This window comes from Cephus cinctus, unplaced genomic scaffold, assembly GCF_000341935.2.
Source record: "Cephus cinctus unplaced genomic scaffold, Ccin1 Ccin1_scaffold0255, whole genome shotgun sequence".
Lineage (NCBI taxonomy): Eukaryota > Metazoa > Arthropoda > Insecta > Hymenoptera > Cephidae > Cephus > Cephus cinctus.
In genome coordinates this window covers 289,172-304,225 of record NW_014332968.1, presented here as the reverse complement: position 1 = coordinate 304,225, position 15,054 = coordinate 289,172, and the positions used below count along the sequence as shown (strand labels likewise).

At 39.6% G+C, this 15,054-nt stretch overlaps 1 protein-coding gene across 2 annotated transcripts in view; it reads left to right on the top strand.

Annotated features, from left to right (window-relative positions):
* The first annotated feature begins 10,057 nt into the window (after positions 1 to 10,057).
* LOC107265923 overlaps positions 10,058 to 15,054 on the top strand; it is a 199,863-nt gene continuing 194,866 nt past the window's right edge. The window contains exon 1 of one of the 2 annotated variants that reach the window (XM_015735850.2): positions 10,058 to 10,434. The gene's annotated coding sequence lies outside the window, so the exon portion shown is untranslated. The remainder of the gene's footprint in view (positions 10,435 to 15,054) is intronic. The other variant, XM_015735851.2, reaches the window with a different exon arrangement.

Genomic DNA, 15,054 nt, shown 5'->3' with positions numbered 1-15,054 from the left:
GGGGGGGGGGGGGCTCGGGAGCCTTTGCTAAGTGCGATAGTCGCTAAGATTCCTTTTTGCGTTAAATGCCAGAGACTGTACGAAGAAAGGTGAAGAGGATTGCCATCAAACATCTTTAGAAGGTGTGCGAAGAAAACGTCAAGGCTTCTGGGATTTGAGGCTCTTCTCGCCCCAAAAGCAGGCCACTTGACGCCATTGTGTGTACGACTTTCCCGTGACTCGTCATTAGAGTAAGAATTTAATGGATGTGTTGAAATTTATTCAATGACTCCTGAAAGCAAGAATTATTCTAAGCTTACGGTATTGTTCGATGTCCCAGTGGGGATTGAAACTGGTACGATTGACGTTTATGTTGATGTCGTCGGCAGTCAAGTCAGGGTCTAATCTACAGAGAGAATATTTTCAGAAAAATATCGTGATGCAACAGCCTTGGCCCTCTAGTTTCAACTCCAAATGTTTTCCCGCCATAAGAAAAGCAAAATGTGGAGTCAGAGAAGAAAGAAGAAGAAGAAAAAGAAGTACTACTTTATACTCTATTAACATACATTTCCATTTATTTATTTAATATATTTATATTAAAATTTATTTCTCTTTGACAATTACATTTTATTGTATAACAGAAAATATAAATTGACAAAAATGGGAGAGAGAAAGATAGATAAGACGACAGCAAAAATAGTGGAGGGTTACTGTGGAACGGCAGGCTGTAATTTACTAATGAATAGCTATGTGCACGCGAATGAGGTATCTGCCGATATGTGCATAACATCTGGCGGCCTATGAAATGCAGACACAGGCGACGTGCAGCTGATCGTTACGAGTCTAGAGAATTATGAGTTCTGGCTCAATCTAGACTCACCATTCGCAACTCGTCACTCATTTCTCTTACTTCGCTATTATTTTTAATGCGAAATTTGAACTTGAATTTGAAATTTGTAAGAAAAACTCTTCTGGAAATCTTTGGTAACTCTTTCTCATTTTTTCTCTTATTTATATACTTTTACGTGGCCACATAATAATGGTGGTGATGAAAGCGAAAAAAAAGAAGATAGAAAAAATGTCCAAGTCGTTGCTTGCCTGGATCTTGAGAAAATCTTTGACGTTTGCATTGAAAGCAAACGGTCGGCCCAACTACTGTAAAGTGCAAGCTAATTTAAATTATGGCGCACGTAGGTTCCGTTTTCTCAATGTTGAGATCCTCAGAACATCAAGTAGTTATGGCCACCACGGGGCATCAACATATTTTAATGCGTCCCGCTTAGCTCTATCTGTGAGCACATCTTGTCTAGCTAATTAAGCGTTTGAATGAACGTGAGAGGAGAGAGACGAAAGGATGAAGGGTGCGAGGGAAATAAGGGAATATACTCTGCAGCCCTGAGAGAGAAAACTCAATTTGAAAGAAACCTCTCGGAGCGGTTTATTCTACCAAATGAAAGGACTCGCGAGTAGAAAATCGCTCATACAAAATCTAACCCGCTTGTCGGTACTCAATACCTACTTCACTGAAGCTTTGCATTCTGAACAGGCTTTCACGTATGTACCCCCCACACTTTAAAACTCGTTTCATTCATCGCTATTTTAACAGCCCTTTCGTATTATTCTACCGATTACCAGTCCGGATTGGAACACCATTGGCTTGCAGACTCCAGCCCTATGTCGAACTCTTCAGGAAAGTAGTTGGCCCAATGATCGCTACCAACATTCATTTCTTTTATTTCCTTCGTTCCTTCATTCCTTCATTCCTTCGCTCCTTCATTCCTATTTCCTTCATTCTTTCATCCTTTGGCTGCGATTTTCACTGGCTACTGACAGCTGTCGTTTCGGCATACGCGTGGCCATACAAGTGGATATATATGTATAGATAAACTGCCGGTGAATATTTGGACGTTAAGGGGGTAGGAAACTGGCGCTTGCAGTCGCGCCCGATGAGAACCGCCGCGGTGATTAATGTTAACATTTCCGCGTAAGCAGGTGGTGATCCATAACGGGTACGCTGCAGAGGCCGTTCGCTCTCTGGCAAGAAACATTTTGCCATAAATGTCGGCGGCAAAGGTCGTCCCGCCTATGGATTCTAAACTGCGGAGGCCACAGCTCGTTTCCAGAAGCCACGGGCCTGTGCAACAGCCGCACACCCCGCCCGCCTATATCCTTTTAATGTGAATTCTTTAAGAAACACGATCACGTTAGTCACACAATTCTCTCGAAATGTAGTCGAATGTCCTTGAGCTGTAACAAACCATAAATCGACTGTTTCCATATAATGGCTGTTTCTATTTTGAGCCAACGCGTTGCTCATTGATCGAACATTTGTCGACTGATTAGCTTTATGATGGAGCCAATAACGAAGTGGACTGGGCTGACAATAACTTGGATAACTCAGATAACGCAGATAACGTCGGCAACGTGGATAATGTGGCAGCGTGCCGAACAGCAAAATATCGGAAAGCTGCGTGGCTTCGTGGCTGCGGATCGGCCTGGGACGCGTGATGACTTGCTCCTTTCGCAGCACGCAATCCACCTTTATTTAATCAGCTTAATTGATATTAATGCGATGACCGCCTTTGGGGCATTCACTAGACAATTCGACATGCATTCTCTTCCCTCTTCTTTTCACTTTATACTTGCGCTCTCTACTCGCTACTCTGGCTCATCCTCGTGTCGTGGTGCTTCCAGCATTTTGTAAGCTTTTAGATTTAAATTCATGAATATTCGTCGCAGCGTGCGCACCGCCCGGCTCTTTCCTCTCCTTCCTTTCACCCTCTGATTCTTTACCGCTTATACTATTCTCTGTAACTACTGGCACATATTGTACCTGCAGGTTTACCGATCGACGAGGAAACGTGCGCCAACGAGCGAATAAATCCTCCAGTATAATCGACCGACGAGCAGGGCAATGCGTCCGTCGGGTCGTAGCGCGTTGCGTCGCGCTGGATCGCATCGCGGTGCCGGTGTGAACGGGACGCAGAAGTGTGCGAAGGGTTACACGACGTACACGCGGGAGTATAACATTCGGGGAAAAATGAAGAGCGCCCGGTAATTCTCTCGGTATTTATTGCTCGGGGTTACACACACTTTTTCACTGGGATCGTTGAACTCCCAGAGCTTGCTTGTTCCCTTTTTCCCCTTTCTCCCTTTTCCACGTTTTTCCAATTCCTCCCCTTTTTTTTCATTCGGCCCTACCTCACATCTTCTTTTATACCTTTAACTTCCTTACATCAACTCTCAACCCTCCTTCTTTTCTGGACCAACTAAGTTGCATCTTTATAATATGGATTGGTTATTATATGGTAAAGATTACCTGACCGTCACGGGAATCGTGGGATATCATGACTTTTAGTCTATACTATATAGCTATACATTCGAAATAATAATATAATTATAGTGAAATATTCTGCAGATAACATTCAAGGTTTCAAAGTCGTATGGTGAACTTTAATATATTTAGAAATACTTTTAAAAATATTGTCTGCAATTTTTACCACACAAAAAGAACATTTGGGCGCTACTTCTATATAAAGTATTGCTACCAGCAGAGCTGTCACTAACTAAATTGCTGTCTATTCGATACGTATTGCTATATTTGTTATATTATATGCTTACATTATTAATATTAAGCAGTCATACCGTATATAGTTATGGCAGCTATATACTCAGATAAATTTGTACTTATAACTATAAAACGACAACTAATCATGAATAGTTGACGCTTTAAAATGGGCGGATAACCCTTGTAGTAACTACCACTATACAAATTTTCCTGAGTGTTCGCGGAAAAACATGGTGATGTTGGTTATTATCTTTTCAGACAGTAAAAAAATTGAAGCGATATTTACGCTAATTTCATTAAAAATGATATATCTTCTGTGTTGCCGTTACATTCCAAAAGGGTAATTTTACTGGCAATTTGTGGTAAAAATATTGTATAAATATTACTAATCCAAATGTGTTTGAAACTGCATTTGCATAAAATTTATAATAACGAACAGTGAATGGATGCAGCTTTTAATAATATTGCGATTATATGGTATTCTTTTGTGCTATGTATTGTGACGTGGCATTTTGATGCACGTCACAAAATTAGGAGAATTCGGCTACGTCGTGGGGCCGGATGGGTTGCGGAGCGTTTCGCGTGGCGTTGGACTGATTTTATTTTAAGAATTTGTATTTATTTCCCTGTGGGGAACGTTTCGTTTGTTTTTGAGTTAATTAAGCGGATCCGAGAGGATTCTACACAATTTGTATTGAGACGGGGCCCGAGAGAGAGCCAACTACGGGCCTGGCGTAGCGCTGTCGAGGAGAGGTGACGTCAAGACCGGAGCACACAACCTGGTGGCTCAACTACGCGAAGCAAGCGGTGAGCGTCTTCAGAAGCAAAGGGCATACAGGAGTTGCAGAAGTGGCGTGACGCCGAATATCGAGGGAGTAGAGGTGGACGTGATCCCCGCCTTCCGGAAACGGCACTGCAGCCATCCTATCCTAGCAAGATGCCAGGATCTATTTTACCGGGATCGTTAAAACAATTGAAGATCGCGAGGCGGCTAGCGGAGCCCATGTAACAGCGAACCTGATTGGACCAGGGGGTGGTATTACAGCGCGCTCTCAGGAAGATTCCCGATTTTGGAAATTTGTAGCGTCACTCACGGCGTGAGATGTAATTACTTTTAGAGTACTGTCAGTACATCTCGGAACACACAGTTTAATTAATTTGCTATATCTTCGTATTGCAATAGTATTTTTCACAGATATTTTTATTATAAATTGCATTCATTGCAACTGCATTTATCGCAAGAATACATTTACTGCTAAATAAAAGAGATAATTACATTTAGTGAATATTATTCATATAATTACCGATCAAAGTCATGCGAATCAATCATATTACTGTAATATTTAGAAAAAATGTTGTTCCTCGTCGGGTTTAAAAGAGTGGACATCCAGTTTTAAAGATAAGTTGATGGATTCATTGCGGATTTAATAACTGATAAAAGCATATCAGTATTAGAAATAATTTATTCTAACTTCTGTCATGGCTAAACCGCATGCTTAGTCTAGCTATCCCAAGTTAGTATAGCAATCGCTACCATAGCGATGCAGTGTAGTTGACGTTAGCTTGAGTTTCATTAGCTATACCATATAGCACCGAAAGACAGAAATATTCTTCTTCTTGATCCTTGATCTGCTTTATGAGGCAGAACTATTGCGGTACCGCTCAAACTTTTGTCCCTGCACGTTGATTAGAAAATTGACTTGTAAGATTAGGGAGAGATTACTATGTTAATCTAAGAAAAATATCAATATGACAAGATGTCTCGAGGTTACCATTTTCACGGTAATTTTTATCTTGAATTTTTAGCATTTAATTCTCTTCGTTTCGAGACTTTTTACTCTCAAGAAATGTTGCTTATGAGCCCCGGCATGATAATAATATCATAAGTATATACTTGGGAAAGATGCCAGGCCGTATCATTCTAAATTTTTGCTTTATCAGGGTCTAGTCTAATTCTGTGCATCTCACACGTTTCTCGTTCTCCATTCACTGCGTTTTACTGACAATAAGAGAATGATCTATTTTAATCTTGTCGCCTTTTTCTTGTTGTACCTACACCTTCAATGCTAATCAATTCTTAAGGTGATATGGAGCCAATACTCCTAAGATTAAATAAACAGATTATAGATTCTCAAGAATTCTAAGTTGGAATTCCAAGGAAAGATAAAGAGCGTGGCCAGAGCGATGGCGGCGGCAGCGAGCTTATCTCGCGAAGCAAACGATCATTTATCAAAAGCACGTAACACCTATGCAAGAAAAATCGACAATGTTTTAGCTCTAGTGGAAGGGGTCGGCGTGCTCGTGACGTGCGAGATGGATGTACGGACCGAACCCTCTACATCCTGGACTACAACAACATTATGTATACTAACCGAGGGTAAAAAATGCTAACAGACTCTTGATAGTCTGCAAATGTATGCAGTCGTAAGACCCTTTGAGCGACTTCTTAGAAGAGAGCAAGCGACAAATGCTTTTCCTTTAGTGCCCATTTCTCTTGTTTCGTATTTTTCCCAATTGGTGGATTAGTCTTTTTCGTGGAGTATGAAGAAGTATCCGCCAGGACGGCGCTGACTGTAGGGGGGGTACAAAGAAAACAACCGATTTTATAAAGCTAGATGGTAAGAGGAGTGAAGAAAGTATGAAGTTAAGAGAGGAAGATGTGCCTGGAGCCAAATTAAAATTTAATATTCTTAAAGACAACACCGTTGCGGAGCTGAAACGTTGGCTGACTTGCCGTAGTTCGCCCATATCTCGGAGAAAAGTAGAGTTAATCGAGAGGTCATTTTTGACAGCTGTTTAATGATTTTTATTTTAATACGATGACTATATCTTGTTTTCTGCATGTGATATGGCAAATAACATTTTTTAACGAAACATCAGACTATAAAAAACAATTGAAATAATATTGATTTGCACTATATGCTTAAATCAATACTCCTGGAAGCTTGAATCCCGTTTGCGACACTTTTTTTCCTCGACACTCAATTTCGCGATGGGTACAAAAGTTATCCCATTCTCCGGGTACCGACTGTCCGACGTACAATTTCCGAATGCACAAAGCTTCGTTGATATCTTATCACTTATTTGTGTAGCTATAAGAATATATTGTACTTTCTTTTTTTATTGATATTATAGAAATCAAGACGTCTCCAGTCTACCAAAATTGTACGATTTGTTCGTACCCCCCCTCCCCCGCCCTCCTAGTGTTGCGGGGTGGCACCCCTGTGATAGTGAATAGATACCGTGGCCGGCTTATATACCTACTAAATATTACGATGTGAAAGTCTTGTAACAATTATGATTATTATTTATATCGTTGCAGAAGTAACATATTGTTTAAAGGAGACATTTTTCGTTTAATAAACGTTAACATAACTGAACTAGCAATCAGAGTATCCTATAGTATATTAGATTCTTGCTGAAAATTATGAACACATAAAACTTGATATTAGTAAATACTTGAGAAATTTTTATTTATTTTTCATTGTAATTAGGTTGCAACCTTGGCAGCAGAGAGTTCTGAAAGATTTATTATAAAATTCTTAATTATGAGTAAAATAATTCAAAAGTTTATCAGAAAGTGCTTAAACTGCGCATTTAAGGAATTCTTATGTGTCAATATTAGATCTTGTAAAGATATTGTGATTCAGATTTCGAAAAAAGTTTTTCTGCAGATTGCAAAATTTTCAATTGAGTACAAGTTGCAGTCATAATGGTAACAAGTTGATAACAAATTGTAACACAGCTAGGGATGGAAATGCGTTTCAATACACACTTATACGAATGCCATGAAATTTTAATGCCTCCCGGTTTCACTATTCTTACTTTACATAATGTACATAAATCTCCATGTATACATAATTATTTTACAGACTATGGTTGCGGATAATGTGTTTCTGTCGAACAATATTAAGATTAAGCTTGAACTTTCATCTGACGGAGGATTTCTACGAAATTTTTTAAGTTGTCTTTGATATGAATTTCTTAAGAAATCTTTTTGAGTTTTGTTTTGCCTGGAAAGGTATTAGAATAACTAAGGAAATCGAAGCTTGCCGGACATAATTCTTGGCCAGCTTCAATACACCCTAACAGTACTTCTGCAATAACTATAGCTAACAAGAGAGAAATTGGCATAGCGTGGCGTGGCATTGTTGGGCAAATACTTGAACCCGGTCCAAGTTTCTCTCTGTAATTATTACGAAGAACGGCTTCTCTTACTTTTCGACTCTCTCATACATAACTTATTCTCTCAGTTGAATCATCTGGAACGTGGACCGCCTAATTTCAACTTCTAGAGCGGCAACGCACTAATTTGTTCAGAAATTGATAATCAGAGACGTTTCGTGGTTTTCGTGTCGCCTAACTGATAGAGTCGACAAGGGCCATTGATGTCCTAGAAAATTATCAAAGAAAGAAAACGCGCTGAAAGACGAAATCAGGACAGAATAAAAGAAAAAGAATAAATAGATGTACTGACATAACTAAACTGTTATATGAAATTGATATGGGACAGCGGGAATAGGAACGAATGCGACGTGGAACGAAAAAATGAAGACGTGTACGCTATATAAAATTTGGCCCAGACGACTGCGAGACTGCAACGTTCCGATTTTGTTTTCACTGCACGCACGATTTCTTAGCGCTTAGGCGTAGTCATGAAATGATAAATCACTTTTTGAAATAATGAATTGCATTGCTAGCTTGCTTCGACTGAATAGAAATCAAATTCCCACTTTCGCTATCGCCGATAACTGAACAAACCTTAAGGGGGAATGGAATAGGCTATTTCTATGGGTAAATTGTCGCACGGTCGCGGCTCAAAGTACCATTCCCCCTTAACGCCCTTTATGTAGTCCCATGTCTTGAGTCGTAGAGTACCGTATCCGATGTTCAGTTTTATTCTTTGGAAGTCAGGGATTCAAACCCAGTCAGTTTCGCTCCTATAAGAAGTTCGAACCAATTCTTATTATAATATTGGACTTTCTTTATCCGAGAACTTTTCGGATCGATGGGTTTCGTTTTTCAGTTCGTTCATATATCGACACTAGATAATGTTTGTTTAAAATTAGAGTTGGATGAAAGACTGGAAGGAAAAATCTGTGACTAGAGAGAACGTTCAACCGGAGTTCGCGCTTCTCGGCAAAGTGTAAAGCTGGAAATACTCTTGACTATCGCCAACGCCTGCCCCAGGCCACCCTCCTTTCCGGCGGGCTGACAAGGGTGCTGTATTCGTGTGAACGTGACGCCGTGCGTCGCGACGCTTCGAGGCGTCGGATGAGCAACTGTTGCATCCTCAACCACACGGCAACCCCTTGGCAACCCCTCTGCCTCTTGCTTGACAAACCTACTGTTCGTGTGGCACTATATCGACTTTGGCATAAACCCTATAGCTGCTACGCTCATGCTCCTCTCTTCCTCTCACTCCCGAAGAGCTTCAGGATCTCCGTCTTCGTAATGACTTTCACATATACCCATTGCTTCTTCCACCTCAGATTTCTTCAATATACACTTTCTTTAATTTAATATATGCTGTTCCCAACAATGATAGTATTGCCATAGTTGGATCACACGGTATCAATGTTACATCCGAGGAACTATTTTTAACGTTTAATCTTAAGGATGTGGTCTTTAAGGTATTTCGCATAGCATCATAATAAAGTAATCCAATTTCTGTGAATTTAATGTATATCGTTCATTACAAAAATATTTCCTATGTATGGTCTATATTTGAGATAAGCAAAAAGACAAAGATCCATAGTTTAAACAATTTTTATATCACATATTGTTTAAATGATGCAGTTAAAAATAATGAAAATATTTCAAGATTTTCAATTTAAATGTCAAAGTAGTAATGTTCGATGACTCCTAAAAATTTCATCTAATTTTATCGTTTGGAAGCTGAGATATTTCGAAAAAATTGTTGCAATTGTACCAAGCGAAGTATATCTATATAGTGCCTTTCTTGACTACTTTTATTCCGTTTGCATGCCCGATTCGTATCTTAGAAGTGTTTAGTGATGGAACCACCTTAAGAAGACGTTAGTATGATTATACTTACTATAATAAGTAGTAAATGATACGCCTTGGATCTCTGATCTATAAATAACGCACGAATGATGTATGAATGCTCTATTTTCTTAATGTGTGGAGAAAATGATATTCCAATTAATTTCGGACCTAACGCGTAATCATTGTATAAGGAAGATTTTTCTTAGATCAATTTTACGATCCCTTTTGGATTTATTATTCGTAGATCTGGACGCGATGATGAAATACGGCATATTATTATTAGACATGAGACATGTTGTGAGAGATCTTACATGGATCATGCAAAATGATCTACCAGTGATTCATTCCATATTTGAAAATTTTAGTAAATGGAAGGTCATAAGGTATAAACTCATGCGGTAAGGTTCTAGAGGATGCCGTGAGGATATTAGGGGATGATGCGCGGGCCGGCCGACGCTGCGCCCGAAGAATCGCGAGAAAAGGCGAGCGCCCTCGACGGGTTACGTCGGGACGTCCAGCGCCGACGTTAGAGTCAGTCCGCGTCCGCCAGTCGACGTGACGTTACTTGTTGTAGAGCGACATTTACGCCGAGAACTGTTCTGCTCACCGGCACTCTAACCGACTTGACGTTTCCGCACTTGAGTTTTCCTAAACTAGTAATTCCAATTGCCGCTGCTGCGTTGTTACGTTTAGTTGCGTTGATGCGGTGCGACACTCTCACAGTTTAGTGTCTTATCCGCGTTGTCACGTATAACGTGCTGAAATCGTGAATCGCGTGAAGCCTGTTGAGTTTTGTACAGGAATAGTGAATTCGGTGCACCTCTTTGCAGAAAGTTCAACTAGTTATTCCTGTCACGTTCAAACCAGCACTTCATTCGGTGAGTAATACAATCCAACATTTAGCTTCTCAATGCCTCGTTGCTTATTGGAAATATTTCAATGATACTTCCTCTCTGGAGCAACGACGATTCCGCCACTGGAATCGCCACATATATATCCTACAAAACTCTGTTACACCCTCACATTATTCCTGCAGTTTGTTTGTGACGTACACTTGCAGCGTAACCACGTATTCCACCATCCGTTTGCATTGGATTGTATTGGAATGCATTGCATCAAATCGTCTTATACATTCCAATCCCGGTCCTCTTACGAACATGCTGCTTTCCCTCTTTTAATGGCCACTATTTCTTAAACGTTTAAAGTTTTAGTTTTGATGTATTCACTGGCACTCATTTTTGTATTTTTATAAAACGCTGATTTCGGAAAAATTTATTTATTGTACTTTTTACCATGTTAATACGAAAATTTATCTTAAACGAACGAAAGATTACTATAGTAATATAAAAAATATCAATATGACAAGATGTCCCCACATTATTATTTTCACGGTGATTCTCATCATACATTTTTTCACGAATTTTTAGTATATTATTTTACTCCGTGTGTATATGTATATAATATGTACAATTTGTTTGCCTCCCGACCAGCGAATTACAAATAATAACTAGTTAATGACTGATCATTAGGTTCAATTTCATTCTCTTGATTCTGTCTCTTTTCCGTTTTGTTCTCTTAAATTTAAAATAATAAGACATCGAATGAACGTTATCCTTCTAGCGCCGCAATCCGTATCGAGTTAAAGATAAGGATCATTCTGAGAATTCTTGTCATCTGTAATCGAAAATCAATGAGACGTTTTCTTAGGTCACCGTACTAACGTAATGTCAAAATAAACTTCTATTTTGTTGAGAAACGAAGGAAACACTCTTTTTTCCTGAATTCATGTGCTCTCTTTTTTTACTGATGAAGGAAGCAATTTAACGCTACACAGCCAAATACATCACTTTAGTAAGGATTGTAACGTAAACTAAACCTTAAAACTACAATACACAGGGAGGGTGTAAGCGATATGTATCACTGGTATCTATGAGCTATAGTGAATATAACCATTGCATAGGGAGAAATAAAGATAGATGTCGCTTAGACATTTATTATTTATTTCTTCGCCCTCGATATGCTAGGTGGTTCGTACTCTTGAATACTAGAAAAGTTCATGGACTGGATAGTTCAACAGTTCGTTGATACCCTCCTCCTGGGTCGATATACCTTTTTTTAACGATTTATTACGACCAAACTTTATGTGGCCTTAATATCTGCGATCGTTAAATACCCAAATTTATTTCGCTTGGATAGATCTTTCTAATTTAGAATTTTACGAGCCAGGTCCGCAGTATTTACATTTTGTAAAGGTTCAGATGCCGATAATCAGTTTCCGCCTATTGCTAGAAAGAATCATATAAACATGCGAATACTAAGAATGTTCCTTACAAATAGGGAATAAAGTGTATTAGTAGAATTAATTTCTAATAGAAGAATTAATGAAAAATTGGCACTACTACTGGGACGGAACGGTGTAAACGAGAGTTGAACTGAGCTTGAACGGGGATACTTGACTGCAACTGCTTGTAAATGCCAGCAAGAATTACGAATATGGCGAGTTTCTTTGCAAAATATACCGGACTCATTCTTGGATACCGGCGATGTGACTTTTATGAAAAAAAATATCAGTCGTAATAGAATATTTATTCGGTATGTGATACTTGAGTCGATGCAGTATAAACACTTATACGTGGATAGTTAGAGGGATTTTCGAAGTTGTTGTGCATATGTTTCTGCATTTATGTCACAGATATCAGATTAACCACAAAACTCTGCTAAAAAATTCTGGAATTGAAGCATCAGTCCTTTCAATGTTTCTTGTGGAAAAAATCAAATCTAAGAAGAAATGAGTAAGAAGTAGATTTATATGCAGAAAGAAAGTTTCCTTTAAGGACGATTCCTTGGCCCTAGCCGGTTTATGGTCGAAATGGCCTTAGGGCGATCTGGGTGTCTGCCTTCTCACCTCATAATTAAACTCCGCAGACACAGAGTATTTTCTATTAACATTCCTGGCTAACCCAGCATACGCAAAATGACCACGGCAATTGTGGTATGTTGCGGCGTGCACGGCGTAGTCGCCATCGTCGTCGCCAATGCCGACGTCGACTTCGTTCTCTCATTCTACTACCGGGAATGCTGTAGCTATCGCGAAACTATCGGTGTTCGTCGACGATGCTTTTGGCAACATTACTATATTTGAGAGAACTTGCCTCAAGTAAAAATTTAAGACACTTTATTTTTTTGTGTTTCTTTTTCCTTTCTTTCTTCCTTCTTTCCCTTGTGGGTTTCTTATTTTGTTTGCAACGTTATACCATTACAGCGTTATAACGTTATCACGGATCATAGAATGTGATATGCCGTTCAGACTAAACTCGACTCGCAATAGGAGTAATTGGAGGGCATATGCTCCAGTTGTCCTACAATTGGATCGGTCGGGATGTTCAACGTTGAATGTTCGGTGTTCAGCGTTCAGCCGCTATGAGGAATAGCAACTCGACGAGCAAGCCTGCATATTTTACGACCCGTTGCTCAAACGGCACCGACCACCTTAACCTCCTTTCTTCGACATATATATATGTATATATATATATATATATATATATATATATATATATATATATACCCGATTACCTGCATCGGGATACAAATTTGATTTCCTTCGCCCATCAAGATCTACCCTTACCTTCATTCCTTTCCTGTCCTCGCGTCTTCATACATCATCTCTTATTTACCTCTCGGCCAGTAATATCCTGACATTCTTCTCTTTTTTTTTCGAAAAACATGTCAATTGATTTATAGTTCGGCAAGACAATTAAATCAAGAAGTGCTTTTTGTATACCTAACGAATATTTTAGAAATCGTCGGTTCTTTCCCTAGACGCTGATTGGCAAATCAAGTGACATTCAAGATAGAGAAAGAGAGAGAGAGAGAGAGAGAGAGAGAAGGGGTGGCTAGAGAGAGGGACAGAGCAAGAACGAGGATGATGAGTTTCGAAGGAGAAAAGCAGAAGCTCAGGAATGGCAGAACATATGAGTCCGCTGAGAAAGCTATATGTATATTCTGTTGGTCTAAGCTTACTAGAGATATCGAGAAGTTATACTAGAGCTTAACCAGCACTCTTCTCGGTATCGTAGACAACTGGATAGATATTGCCGCTCAGAGTAGACATAAGAGTTATGAAAATTCTTCAAGTTATAGTAAAGAATTCGGTTGAGCTTCTATAGTTTTAACCTATTTCCCTCCATAGTTCTTTACTTCTTATAGGGTCCATATCCTTCGGTATAGCAGTGTGGCTCAGATCCTAGAGCCTGGATAAAAGCGCCGTGAAAGCCCGTTCAACTTTTTGCCGTAAAAGATAAAAATTAGCATGTCGGGCGTAAAGCGGTCGTTCTCCCTGAGTAGGTTCTTCGTCCAGCAGACCAGCAAAGAAGAAGGATTCCATAAGCGGTTCTTTCTCTTACACGTCGATCTTCCTTATTAGATTTGGTTAGAGACACGCAAGACACGTGAGCCATGAGAATCACGCGACTGCATCTTCATATGGGATACCTGATGAGAGGGAGGCGTGTGTGGTAAGGTTGCTTGAGGTAGGAAAGGAGAGAAAATACCTAATAAACTGGTGGAAGGGCGAAGGAACAAAAGTTAGAAAATCACGATTTGAATTCTATACCAGTAAAGATCCGAGGTGCTTTAAGTAGAGCCGTAATCGCTCCACCATCCAGCCGGGCTTCCGAGTATGAATTATGCGAGCTGCCCGGTATCTGGCACTGGCATACATGCAGCTCGGACAGGCGTACCTATTACCTACATGCATATTCAGAACTAAATAGTACGTAACTGTAATACCGTGGCTGACATCGTTACTGATACGAGGGTGAGAACCCCTTTGTTCACGATACGGATCTTCCACGTTGCGGCTGCTTCGAATTTCCAGCTATAAATCCCCATGTAGCTGCTACATACAATATGCAGGTAGACACAACGCGTTCAGAACCCTCGTCCCCTCTATTTTCAACCCTCTACCCCACCTAGCAGTTATTTCTTCGACCACCTTTCACCCACCTTTCAGGTGTTTGCAGCGAACGTGGCGCTATGGGGATCGCGATCGATATCGCTTATTTCAGTTTGAATTGGTCTGAACTTTTCTTCGGCCAAAGCGTATCCATCGTGTATCAAAAGTAAAGAAGTAAAAGCGATAGGAGCTATCGAATATCGGATGAAATGCGGTAGAATCCTTTTCCAGGAACTTGAAGTAATTACCAGATATCGACTTAATAGAGTTTCAACGCTCGATGAAATAATTACATTATCTTTCGTTGAAAGATTCGATTAGATTTCGCTTAACTTTGTTATTGTTACTTATTTTTCCATGGGTCACCAACAATTTTTCATGTACCCTTTTCAACGGAAGTTTTCTTACATTATTCTTCATTTTTTGATATACACTAATTGATATGGGATATTATTTGTCATCATACATACTCATGTTGGTCATGCTAATATTGAATTTCTGCTCGCTATCTCTTATCTTCTAATGTCCGGCAAAGATATCTCAA